Raw genomic sequence first — 13,357 nt, forward strand, 5'->3', positions numbered from 1 at the left:
GAAGACTTCATTCACAGACTCAGCTTCTGAGGCCAGAACTAAGCCCCGTTTAAGCCCCGAGTTTTCTGAGCAGTTTATGATGATCTTCCTATGACAGCCACTCACAAACCGAAAGGACAGGTGGAGGCCAGGGTGGGTGGGGCAGGACGCACTTGACCTGCAGTTAGGCTGTAAGTGTTCACTAGAACTGATGCTGTGGATTTTTTTACAGGATTGTTTTTAAGGGTTTTTTTTGTTTTTGTTTTTTTTTACAGGAACAGACAGAGAGTCAGATAGAGGGATAGATAGGGACAGACAGACAGGAACAAAGAAAGAGAGAGATGAGAAGCATCAATCATCAGTTTTTCGTTATGACACCGTAGTTGTTCAATGTTTGCTTTCTCATATGTGCCATGACCGCGGGCCTTCAGCAGACTGAGTAACCCCCCGCTCGAGCCAGTGACCTTGGGTCCATGCTAGTGAGCTTTTTGCTCAAGCCAGATGATCCCCCGCTCAAGCTGGCAACCCCGGGGTCTTGAACCTGGGTCCTTCCACATCCCAGTCGGATGCTCTATCCACTGCACGACTGCCTGGTCAGGCTTTAAGGGTTTTATTTCAGCTTTTTTTTCTTCTTTTCCTATCTATGGTAAGTGAGTAAAACAAACACAGAGGCTCAGAGCAATACTTTGTTAAACAAACAAGGCCCTGGAGCCGAGACTTAATCTAAAAACAGATGCAGGGCCGGCCATGGGCGAGGGGAGCACAGCTGGCAGTTCCAGATGCATCAGAAAAGGGGCAGATGGGACTCACCTTCCGTGACCCGCCCAGGCCTGATGGGAGGCTGACAAGATGTGAATGCAAAAGAGTATTCCGCTCCAGGGGACCCTCAACTCATAGTCGCTCCGACAAACTTCCATCACCATGTCGCAGCTCTGAGGAGCCAGGACCGCCAGGGGCACTCCTGCGGGCCAGCCAGGGAGCGGCCACAGAGGCCATGTAGGGGAAGCCAGGACCACCAGGGGCACTCCTGCGGGCCAGCCAGGGAGTGGCCATGGAGGCCATGTAGGTGGAGCCAGGACCGCCAGGGGCACTCCTGCGGGCCAGCCCCAGGAGCGGCCATGTGGGCCATGTAGCTGGAGCCAGGACCGCCAGGGGCACTCCTGCGGGCCAGCCCTGGGAGCGGCCATGGAGGCCATGTAGGGGAAGCCAGGACCGCCGGGGGCACTCCTGCGGGCCAGCCCCGGGAGCGGCCATGGAGACCATGTAGGTGACAGCAAGTGTGGGCCTTGAAACTTTTTCTCAGCTCCCCTCTTAGACAATGACCCTTTCTCAGAAACAAAGGCCACTCTGGGGATGACCACTCTGTATTGGGACCCAAAGTTTCCACCTTACTCCAGAGGTCACACTGAACCCGACAGCTCCCAGAGTGGTATGCCTAGGGCGGGCGGGCTCATCAAAGCTCATTATCTGGCGGGTAGAACTGTACACTAGTTAAGACACATAGTAGAATGGACTAGCAAGACTTAGTGAACCAACTCTCATCCTGTGTCTAGCACATAACAGAGGCTTAGTAAAGCTTAATCCTTAAATGTCCAAGGGTTATTGAGACGTCATTCCAACACCCTGTGTCCTGCACCAGCAAGTATCAGCCTTAACTTCATGGGCCTACCATAAGATATGCCATCTCTTCAGAATGGATTTGTTATCAGCTTTGCAGAGCAAGTATCCCTAGTGCTTATTACAAAAGAGTACATTGTACCAGGTGACATAGGCTTGGGACACTCATTATGTTATTTTGTACTGAGATGGCTCGTCACTCTCTTCTGAGCCAGCCAGGATCATCTCTTGGGTTGGGATCCAGAAGCCACTCCACAGAGCCATAACTGGTGCTCCCTAAAGGCATGGCTATTGGCCTGTCAAAGACTCACAACTCATGACTCTCAAAGCCGGACGGGACCCATTCTGCTCCTGGGTCCCCTCCACAGGATTCCTGTCACAGTCATTCAGCTCTTATTGGAAGCCCTCTTTCTTCAGAGGCTGCTCCCGCCACTTTCCTTAGCCTGGGAGAACATTCTGCTCGTTCTGAGCCATAAGTCAGCCACCAAGGACTGCCTAGATTAAGTTTAAATCCTCATTTGTGTGACAATCTCTCGAACATTTGAAGACAGCTTTCACAGGCCCCTTTGAACCCTGTCTTCTAAGGGATTCACTGTCGTTATTGTGTTGAGATCAAGGGCACACAAACTTAGTTTACAGATCAGAGGAGAAGTAAAGAGCTGTAAATCATGTCCTATGATCAGGAGAGTGAGAAACCTGGAGGAAAAAGAAACCAGAATAGAAAACACATGTTACACAAGCTGGAGGGAGTCACAGATGTTCCAGTTGCTGGGTTACATCTCCCCTCCTGATCCAGCTAACCAGAGCACAGAACATGCACTTTGATTTTTTTTTCTTTTTTTTACAGAGACAGAGAGAGAGAGAGAGAGAGAGTCAGAGAGAGGGATAGACAGGTACAGACAGGAACGGAGAGAGATGAGAAGCATCAATCATCAGTTTTTCATTGCAACACCTTAGTTGTTCATTGATTGCTTTCTCATATGTGCCTTGACCATGGGCCTTCAGCAGACTGAGGAACCCCTTGCTCGAGCCAGAGACCTTGGGTCCAAGCTGGTGAGCTTTGCTCAAACCAGATGAGCCTGCACTCAAGCTGGTGAGCTCAGGGTCTTGAACCTGGGTCCTCTGCATCCCAATCCGATGCTCTATCCACTGCACCACTGCCTGGTCAGAGAAGATGCACTTTGAATTGGAGCTATTATCTCAGGCAGGACAGTCCTTGGGTCAGGGGTCATAAGGAATGTCCAACACAGAGTATCTGAAATATGGTATCAGAGCAGGAATGAGGAGTAAAGCATGCCAGTCTGCATGGGGAAATCTACCAGCTGCTGACTGCCCTGGCTCTGGGTTGAGGGTTGGAAGCTTGCTCTGGAGCTTACCATTTGGGGAGGAGATTAGAAGGGAATCAAGACAGAACTCCAACTCTGGAAGGACTTAGTTACTGGGTAAGATCTTAGGACTAAGACTTAAGAAAGAGCCGGGCTGGTGGTTGGTGCAATGCATAGAGCATCAACCTGGGATACTGAGGACCCAGGTTTGAAACCATGAGGTCACTGGTTTGAGTGTAGGCTCACCAGTTTGAGCATAGGGTGGCCAGCTTGAGCATTAGATTATAGACATGATCCTATGGTCACTGGCTTGAGCCCAGTGGTCTCTGGCTTAAAGCCCAAGGTGGCTGGCTTGAGTAAGGAGCCATTGGCTCGGCTGCAGACCCCTGGTCATGGCACATGTAAGGGGCAATCAATGAACAACTAAAAAGTGCTGCAACTAATAGTTTGTGCTTCTCATCTCTCTCCCTTCCTGTCTCTGTCGCTTTAAAAAAAGAAAAAAGAAAAACAAAAGACTTAAGGAAGAATCCACAGATCAATTAATATAAACTGAAGCAAAATGTGGGAGTAGAAGCCAGGTAGCCAGGCAAATGCCTCGGGACCAGCAGGGCTAGCTTTAGTAGCTATCTGAATCACACTCCAAGAAGACATGACTAGAAATGGATGAACGTCTCTTTCCTCAGGTAGAAAACTGGGGAAGGACACAGCTTGCAGGTAATAGATGTCCCCGGCCATAAGAAGGGAAAATATGCAGAGTGGGATCTAGGTCTGGCAAGTGGTGGAAGAGAGAGGGGTGTATCTTTTCTTACATTTTCCTATTTATGCTTTTAGGAGCAAACTAATAATGGTATCATGTTTCTAGCTAGAAGCAGACCTCCCCAGGAATGCCTGAATAGTACTTCCAAAAGCAGGCTGTGCATCAGAATTACCTGGGGAGCTTGTTAAAAACAAAGGTGTGCAGGCCCCAGACCAGAGCTACCATTCCGAATCCCGAGGGGCCCGGAAGCTGTATTCGGAACGCGATTGGTGATGCTCACACACGGCTCGGGTTGGGAGCCATTTCCTGACACACTAGCAACAATTACATAAAACTTGTAAGGAATAGAAAATTCCCCAAAACTCAAAACATCACCCTCGTGGGCTCTATGTGTCCGCAATACCATGAGGTCTGAAACGGTTAAAATCTACGCGTGCGTGTCTCATTCTACCTCTCTCTCTCTCTCTCTCTCTCTCTCTCTCTCTCTCTCTCTCTCACACACACACACACACACACACACACACACACACACACACACACACACACGTCCTTTAAAGTAAATATCCCACTTAATCTTTTCTGCACTAATCTGTTAAATATTTGAAGTCGATGGTTCAAGTGATTTTTTTTTTTGAAATTTGCATCTGGTATTTAAAATCCTCAACTGAATAAATACCGTTCTGTTAATCAAACAAAATTCATTGTGAAAAGGTAAAAACATGCTCTGTATTAATTTTAGTAAAGATTGATTTCAGGCACTCACCTACAAATAAATACCCAGTATGAGTTAATCATCTGATCTAAAGTCCCTCATAGTTCAAAATCAAATAAATCAAAACTCCAGCAATGATAAATTCTTGTAATTATCTTGATCAAGTTAATGTCTGTGTATAATTACCCACAACATAAGATTATGTGAAAACAGTGAGCCCTGGAACTGATTCCCAAAACAACAAGCACTCTCTCTTGTAAATTAATGACAACAATTTGCACTTTTCAGACCTTTTTATCCCTTGGTCTCACTGCAAAGAATTAATTTGATTGTAGCATCACTTTTTAGAACAAAAGCATCATTCTTGAGATTAAAAAAATTCATTTAAATCATTGTCATGATAAGAATCTGGTTTTTTTTGTAGTTTCCTGGAAAATGTGTCTTCCAATTACAAGTTTATTCCTCCACGCACTAAAAAAGCAGAGAAAAATTATTTGCAAAAAAATTTATAATTTTTAAATGTGTATCTTTTTGGAGGTAGGGCTATAAAAACCAAGCTAATTGAAGACCAAGTTTTTGTTCACAATATCACTCAGCAAAATGAGAATGAAGGGATGTTTCTGAAACCCAAAAGCCACAGCTAGTGCATATGACTAAGAACTAATTATCTCTACCCAGCCAGTTCCAACTCACAGATTCCCGTAGAGAATTCTATCCCACCAAGGCCCATAGAAAAGTCTCTACTCAGAAACAGTCTCTTCTAAATCTTTCCTGAGTGTCAAGCATTAGGTCCCAAGCTCACTATTTGACTTATTCCTTCTTCCTGTGACCATGAAGGTTGATTTTTATGGATTTATTGAAAGAAAAATAATAATTCTATGTAACAGACACATCAGCCGTAAAAGATACATGTTGTTCTTGTTAGAGTACTACGCCCATCAGCTAAAGGTAATGAAGGCCTTGCATGATGTTCCTAAGACCAGCTGGGCCTGCCAAGTAGTCCTTTCTCTGTTTGCCACAGTGCGATCCCACACCCAGAACTGGACTTCATAGGCAGCACCGGAAAATCCAATTAGAAGCTGGAGGTGCTAGTGAGGAAACATACAGCCTTGACTTTAGCAACTCACACCAATTTCTTTGTGTGAGTCTATTTTATCCTTTCTTTAAAAAATTGAAACAGAGGCCCTGGCCAGTTGGCTCAGCGGTAGAGCGTCGGCCTGGCGTGTGGGGGACCCGGGTTCGATTCCCGGCCAGGGCACATAGGAGAAGTGCCCATTTGCTTCTCCACCCCCCCTTCCTCTCTGTCTCTCTCTTCCCCTCCCGCAGCCAAGGCTCCATTGGAGCAAAGATGGCCCGGGCGCTGGGGATGGCTCCTTGGCCTCTGTCCCAGGCGCTAGAGTGGCTCTGGTCGCGGCAGAGCGATGCCGCGGAGGGGCAGAGCATCGCCCCCTGGTGGGCAGAGCATCGCCCCTGGTGGGCGTGCCGGGTGGATCCCGGTCGGGCGCATGCGGGAGTCTGTCTGACTGTCTCTCCCCGTTTCCAGCTTCAGAAAAAATACAAAAAAAAAAATTGAAAGAGAGTCATTTTAGACATTTTACCAAAATGGGTCAGGATTAGTTAGCTGTTGCTATGTAATGCAAATCCCCAAACTTGGTGGATTAATACAATAAGCATGTATTATCTCATTGTATCTGTGGGTCAGGAATTCAGGAGGAGCTTCAGTGCTTGACTTTGGCTCAAGATTTTTCCTGAAGCTGCACCCAAGACATCAACCAGAGGTGCAGTCATCTGAAAGGTCGAGTGGAGCCCATGGCTCCATTTCCAAGATGGCGCACGCACATGGCTATTGGACAGAAGTCTCAGTTCCTGACTACATGGCCTTCTCCGGGGGTCAGCTGAATGTCTTTGTGACATGGTACCTGGCTTCCCCAGAGAGAGGGTAAGGAGGAAGCCACAATAACGTATATACCCTGATGTCAAACATCATACATCTTCACTTCCTCCACATTCTCTTCTTTAGAAGCAGGTCATTAAGTACAACCCATGCTTAAGAGGCAGGGAATTAGAATTGACCTTTTGAAGGGAAGAGTAGGAAATATTTTGTTGACATTTTCTGTTAAAACCAGCACAGGGTCTTTTTCAGGACAGCAATGTCTGTATGTCGTGCCAGGGCAACCAGCTCCAAAAGGTGACCCATTCCTTAAACTGAATACAGTGCTGGTCCCAGGCATGGCCTTATCACTGGTTTATACTGGAGGATATAGATGACAATGCAAGGCCTTGTAGTTACTTTCGAGGCTTTAAATAATGGTTTGAAATTGACACTGGCCATTTCAGGACAGTTTATAAAAAGAAGTAGGCTTAAACAGTTCTACCTCCCAGGGACAGTTAGGCCACCTACGAGATTTGTGCCTGAAGAGTTTCAAAGGATACAATAGCAATGAACTGCCATTCTTCTAATCCACACACTTTATTTGAGCATGTTCAATTTTAGAGCCTGCTCCTCTCTGCTAAGCTGAAATCAATGTATTGACATCTTGGTGGGAGAAGTGGAACAAGAGACAGCTAAGCTATTCCCTGGAGGGAAAACTAGAATGAGAAGGTGACTTCTTGTTCCCATGGTCAGAATAGTTGAGGTCAAATTCTGCTAAAAATTCTCTCTGCAGGGGGTGATGGGGAGACGCGTGACCCACCCCCAATGGACCCCCTGCCTGTCCTCTGTCTTTACTGCAGACTCTGCTTGGACTCTTCAGGATGCTGGTGCAGTGAATAATATTTCTTTCTCTCCCTCCCTCGCCCAGCCCCAGCGAATCCACGCTATAGCTGCTCCCTGCCCAGTAGTCAATTAGTAGCCATCTCAGTTATCAGATCAGTTGTCGTGGTATTACAGTAATTGTGGTCAAGTAGCCCTTATTCTACTTCATAATGTCCCCAAAAGCACAAGCAGTGATATGCCAAAGAGAAGCTATAAAGTGTATGTACATATAAGAAAAACATACTATATAAAAATCAATACTCTCTGTGGTTTCAGGCATCCACCGGGGTTCTTGGAATATATCCAAAACGTACAAGGGGGGACTACTGTCTGTATATATAAATGTATGTAAATACAGATGTAACTGAGGGTCAAAGCCTTCAGAATGTAGTCAAGAAAGGGGATTCATAGGCTGGTGCTCTTATGGTAAGGTGACAGTCCTTCACTCCTGTGACTATAGCATGTTGTTTTCCTTGGGTACAATGTACAGTTTCTATATGGTAGAGCCATACAGAAATTTGGGTTTACAATGTTGCTTATTGGTAAACCCAAGCATCGGGTCTATGTGTGCCTCCAGTTGCATGGAAGCCCAGAGTGGGTGTTGAAATCAGCTACTGCCTGGGCCTGAAGGCATCAAGAAAAATCTAGACTTGGCTTCCTTGCAACATCAGTTAACATGCAATCTAACATCGGTGAGAATGGGAGATTAGGATTAAAGGGAAAAGTGCTTCTGAGCTCTTTGCTGAAATGCTTATTCATTTCAATTTTGGATTGACAGGCATGATCATTTCTTTGGTTCCACAGAACTGACTTTATTAGGGCTCAAGGTAATGGGGTGGCTTTATCATCCTAGATGTTGTTAAAGGACAGATACCACCCGTACATGTGTACATATGTTAATATGACAAGCCTTTTAAGTCTTCTTTAGGAAGAAATGCATTCCAGGCAGGAGAGCACATGCAAATTTAAAAAATGGTATATTCCTGACTTTCAGTATTTTTTTAAAAATTTGGTTCATAAGGGTCTTAGTGAGGAGTGTTGAATACAAGGCTGGGGTGTTGAACAAGGGCCAAGGCATAAATCACATTAAGGAGTATGGGTTAAGTTAGCTAGTCTAATCAAATCTGGATATTAAGAGTGTAGTAGGACTTTCTCAAAGAGAAGAGGCTATCATCTCACTAAGGTGAGAATGGAATGAAGTTGCTAGAAGATGCTTGACCTTCGCTTTCCATACGTTCTCTCTTTCACTGTAATTGAGGAAAAACCTGAAAGGCACTGAGTCCCCAACAATGGCCCCTAAAATGCTGGGTGCTGCTCCAATAAGGTCACAAGGATGGAACCCCCTATCTCTGCTTCTCTGAAATGATGATGCATCCTCAACCACTGCCATAGCTCCTACAGTACCCACATCTCCTCATGGATACCAGGCTTAGCCTTGTGGTGTGATAAGATTTCATTACTTGCCATACAGGGGGAAAAAAAACAATCAAAGCTAACCAAACAACTTTGACTGGGATGGCTATATATGTCTGGAGCTCAGTTTTCATCTCACATGTCAACCCCTATGATTTTGTAATGGCTGCCTGACGCGTTATGACAAGAACATGTCTAAAATCCTCTCCAACCTCAAAGGGGAAACTGGCATAATTGATTAGTAATGTCTGCCATGAGCATGCTGGTGGCACAGACGATATGTTTGCTGGTCTAGAGTCGCAACTTCTCTGAGCAAGCGTCCAGCCTTTGAAAGAGACAGTTGGTGTTTTTCCCACTGTCTTTTGCCCTTCTCTGGATCCTTTTAAATATGCCTTCCCTCTTGCTGAGATTTTGCAACTCTGGGTGAAGTACCTGGGAGAGAGGTAGTGAAGGAGGCTATTTTTTCCACCACCAATAACAGAATAATGAGTCAGCATAAATACTCATTTTCCTTTGGATGACCTGCCTGTGTGCTTTCCCCTCTCTGATCACTTCTTCCCATTATTATGAAAGAAGTGGTCAATTTTACTAACTCCGTAACCAGTCTTACACAAACACACACATACCTCCTTATAGAGATGAACCAAAATGTATCTTCACTAAGCAGCATTCCTGCCAATTCTACTAGCTCACTCAGGGTGAGGCTGGGACATATAACTGTGGACCAGAGACCTACTTCATGTAGTAATCAGGCATTTGCACTGAGCACATACCATATTCCTTCTCACCAAGAGCCACTGTCCTACAAAATACGCACATTGTTAGAGCGCCATCTAGAAATCACTATCAAAAACTTTCCCAAGCTTTTCAAGTAGCTTACTGTAGAGTCAGACTACTCAGCCATAAGAAATGGTGACATAGTATCATTTATGACAACATGGATGGGCCTTGATAACATTATACTGAGTGAAATAAGTAAGTCATAAAAAAATAAGAACTGTATGATTCCATACATAGGTGGGACACAAAATTGAGACTCATGGACATAGATAAGAGTGCAGGCAGAGGGGAAGGGAGGAGAGGGAGGGGGTGGGGGGAGCGGAGGGGCATAAAGAAATCCAAATAAAAGGTGACAGAGGGGGAAAAAAAGTAAATGAGGAAAAAAAGGAGAGAAGCAATTTTTAGGGTGCATCTCTATATACCAGGGTGTGTCTATAGGAGATTAAATGCTTCCTTTCACTTAACCATATACTATAGTTCTTCTTGTCACCATTTTACAGATGAGAAAACTGGGCTCAGACTGTGCATTATTTGTTCAACAAAAAGGCAGAGGATTTAAACTCAGGTCTTGCTGATGTCAACACTTACGTTCTTTCCACCCTTCAACACTTCCAGCTCTTGATTTGATTCAGTCCTCTTTGATTTCAGGACATTTTGCTACTCCTCAATAGAATATGTCAAATTCAGTGAACAAAATTCGTACGGAATCCAAACGCATTTACTTAGACTTTCCCTATCTCAATTTTTCCAATCTTTTCCCTCTTTACCAAATATGTACCAGATAAATATTTGTTGAATGAGTAAATGACTAAAAGAATGGGATGCTTTCCCTCATCTCTTTTCAAACTCTTCAAAATTACATGCCCAGAGTAGCTGTGCCCACCTCTGACCACTCTTCACTCTACATTCTCATCCAGTGAAAGGTCTCCCTACCACTACCCCCCCAACCCTCCAAGTAAATGTCATGCTACACAATACATGCATTTCTAAGGGTAAAGCGATCAGAACTAAAAATAATCCAGATTGTCACGGTGTAAATGAAACCCTATGCAAAACCACTTTTCTACAATAAAGAAGTCATGTAATCTAAATAACTACTTTCTCATTCATCTGCTTGGTTGAGTTTGATTCCCTGACACTGATTTGTACTAACTAAGGTGTGGTTATCTCTCTATACATTAATGTTCACTTTTCAGAGACATGCAGTTAACCCTCTCAAGTATATTTTGAGGACTCTGTGCATCATTTCAGTAAGAGCATGAGTACCATGAGGGCAAGTACTACTTTTTAAATTAGTTTTTCATCCTCTAATTCTCACTGCAGTGTCGTCAGTTGTCTTATTTCATGTTTATGACGGATTAAGGATGCCTCCTCTTCTCTATCTAGTCCTTTGAAAGAAACCCTAATAAGCAATTAAATGGTACACAGGAGCAAAAGGACAAGGAGTCAATTTTCCCAGAAGGTCATTACTGACTGCCTACCACCATATTGCAGGCACCACACTGGGTGCTGGGGCCACGGAGTCTCAGACCTCAAGGATCTGGTCTCATGGGATAAACAGGCAATTCCAGTGCAGTATTCTGGTGGCAGAGGCCCAGGGTATCCTACACTTTGAGGGTAGGCCAAAATGACTGACTGTTGAGGTTTTTAATTACTGTGCTTCCTCCCAAAGTGATGCGAAATGCTATAATGCAATTATAAGAAATATTATAATGCAATTACAATAAATATGCATTGAATTGCATTAAATCAAATTGCTGCCTTGCTCTGCAGAAGGTCAAACATGAACCATGAAAATTGGAAATGCCTTTTTTAATTTTAATTCCAGGTTTCCTAATATGGTACCATGGAGATATTTCAGAAGATTTTTAACCCATAAAATTTCTTAAGAAACTTTCTAAGATTCTGTCCTACCCAAATGGCTCTTTGATCTGCTAAAAAGGTCCTTCTGGAAACTTATTTAGAATTTCCCCAGGCATTTGCAGTCCAGGAATCTAAGCACCTGGCCAACCTGGTATCTATTTTTTTTGCTATTGAATGATTTAAAGTTGACAATGACAACTGAATGTGACGGATAGCATCCACAATTGGAACAAAGCTATATCACATAAAACCGTGACCCCGCCAGCAAAACGTATCTATAAATGGTATTTTCTCAGAATGAAGGGCAGCCTCAGCCTCTTTCCTCCCCTGCTGAATAAGTTCCAGAGCACAGCCTCACACTGTCTTATTTCCACACACTGGGTCCTGCCAAAGGGAAAGATACAGACTAGGCAACGTACATGCAGTAGGAAGAATGAGTTTATGGTCATCGAATGGATGATAGGGGACAGAACTGGCTGTCCCAGAAGTGCCTGGAGTTGTGGGGGGGGGGGGGTTACAAACTTGTGTATCTATCTCTCCATTGGCTATCATGCTGCGCAAAGGTACTCGCTTCTTGACTCAAACTTTTCCTCTGTTGTTTTCTCTTTTTTCATCATATAAGTAAAACATCTTTTATAGACAGGGTAGAAAATAAAAACAAGCCACATTCATTTAAAATAAAAAATTCTACCCCCTGGAGTTGACCGATATTCATGCTATTATGTCTTTTTTCACAATTTTCCTATACAAATATACACTTTTTCAAATAAAAGTGTTTTCCTGATGTGGACATTATTTTGTGACGTGGATATGTATAAATTATAAATAAGCATATTTCATGTCAGAAGCATGCCTGTATAGTCTTATCTTTAGTGGGTAACAGAACAATCCATTGTGTGCATCTCAGAATTTATTTAACCTGTATTTATTTATTATCAGACACCTGGGTTGTTTTCTAATTTTTGCTATTTTAGACAACAGTGATAGGGGGCTTCAAACCTATCACATCTTGCATTCATTTGAAAGTTTCTTTAGAAAAGCAGTGGAGTTGCTGGGCCAAAGGGTAGATAGACCACTGTAAAGGCTCCCGATGCCTAGGTGTAAATTTCTCTCTGGATCCACCTTCTATATAGCCACTGTCCACTCCTGGGTGTTATCACTGTATAAGTCTGATATGATAAAGGAATACAAAATGTAAATACCGTATTTTTTGCTCCATAAGACACACTTGACCATAAGACACACCTAGGATTTTAAGGAGAAAAATAAGAAAAAAAATATTCTGAACCAAATGGTGTGTTAAAATATTTAATAAAATACCATTATTTTTTGCTCCATAAGACACATGGGCAGTTTCCCCTCCACTTTGTGGGGGAAAAAGTGCTTCTTATGGAGTGAAAAATACAGTATGCCTTTATCTACATGTGTTGAACAGTCGCATGATTCTGTAACCCATGTCTATTTTTATTATATGCGGCTTAAGTGTCTGTCGCCGATAGCTTATTGGTTGCTTGCGTAACTGTACTAGCCAATGGGGTGAAGTTGCCATGGCTGAACGCAAATTGAGCGTGTCAGGGGGAAGGTGAACATTTGTTTGCATTGGCAATCATCTGTTTTACATAAAAACTATGTCTTAACGTAATTTCTTTTAAGAATGCCTCCTAGAAAATACAGCACTGAAGAGGAGAGAAAAGGAGCTAAAGCTGCACAAAAATGGCTTTCTCGATAAAAAGAAACCACTGAGCAGAGAAAGACAAGACTTGCTTCAGTAGCAGAGCAAATGTGTCTTTCTCGGCAAAATGAGACTGATGAGCATAGAGAAACAAGGCTTGCCTCAGATGCAAGACAAAAAAGCCTGTCTCAACAAAATGAGTCCCTTGAACAAAGGCAGGAGAGAAATGCAAAAAAAACGACAGAGTAATGCTGACCAAACGCTTAAGCGTGTTGGCATTTTTTTACCTGAGCCTGCATTTGGACACGGTCAACTTTATGTTGCCTGTTCAAGAGTTCATGAAAGAACGGACGTAAAATTAAAAATAATTGATGGTCCTCTGCAAGGCGAGTTTAAAAATGATGGAAAGATCTACACAAGAAATGTTGTGTACAAAGAGATCTTTGACATGTGAATTAACATTTTATTATTTAAATCACCTTTA

The 13,357-nt window shown here is 43.5% G+C and overlaps 1 pseudogene; it reads left to right on the forward strand.

Moving 5' to 3' along the window:
- Window positions 1-1,332: 1,332 nt before the first annotated feature.
- Window positions 1,333-13,357, forward strand: part of LOC136377224 (ferritin light chain pseudogene) — a 28,596-nt pseudogene continuing 16,571 nt past the window's right edge.

Source organism: Saccopteryx leptura, chromosome 6, assembly GCF_036850995.1.
Source record: "Saccopteryx leptura isolate mSacLep1 chromosome 6, mSacLep1_pri_phased_curated, whole genome shotgun sequence".
NCBI classification, from domain to species: domain Eukaryota; kingdom Metazoa; phylum Chordata; class Mammalia; order Chiroptera; family Emballonuridae; genus Saccopteryx; species Saccopteryx leptura.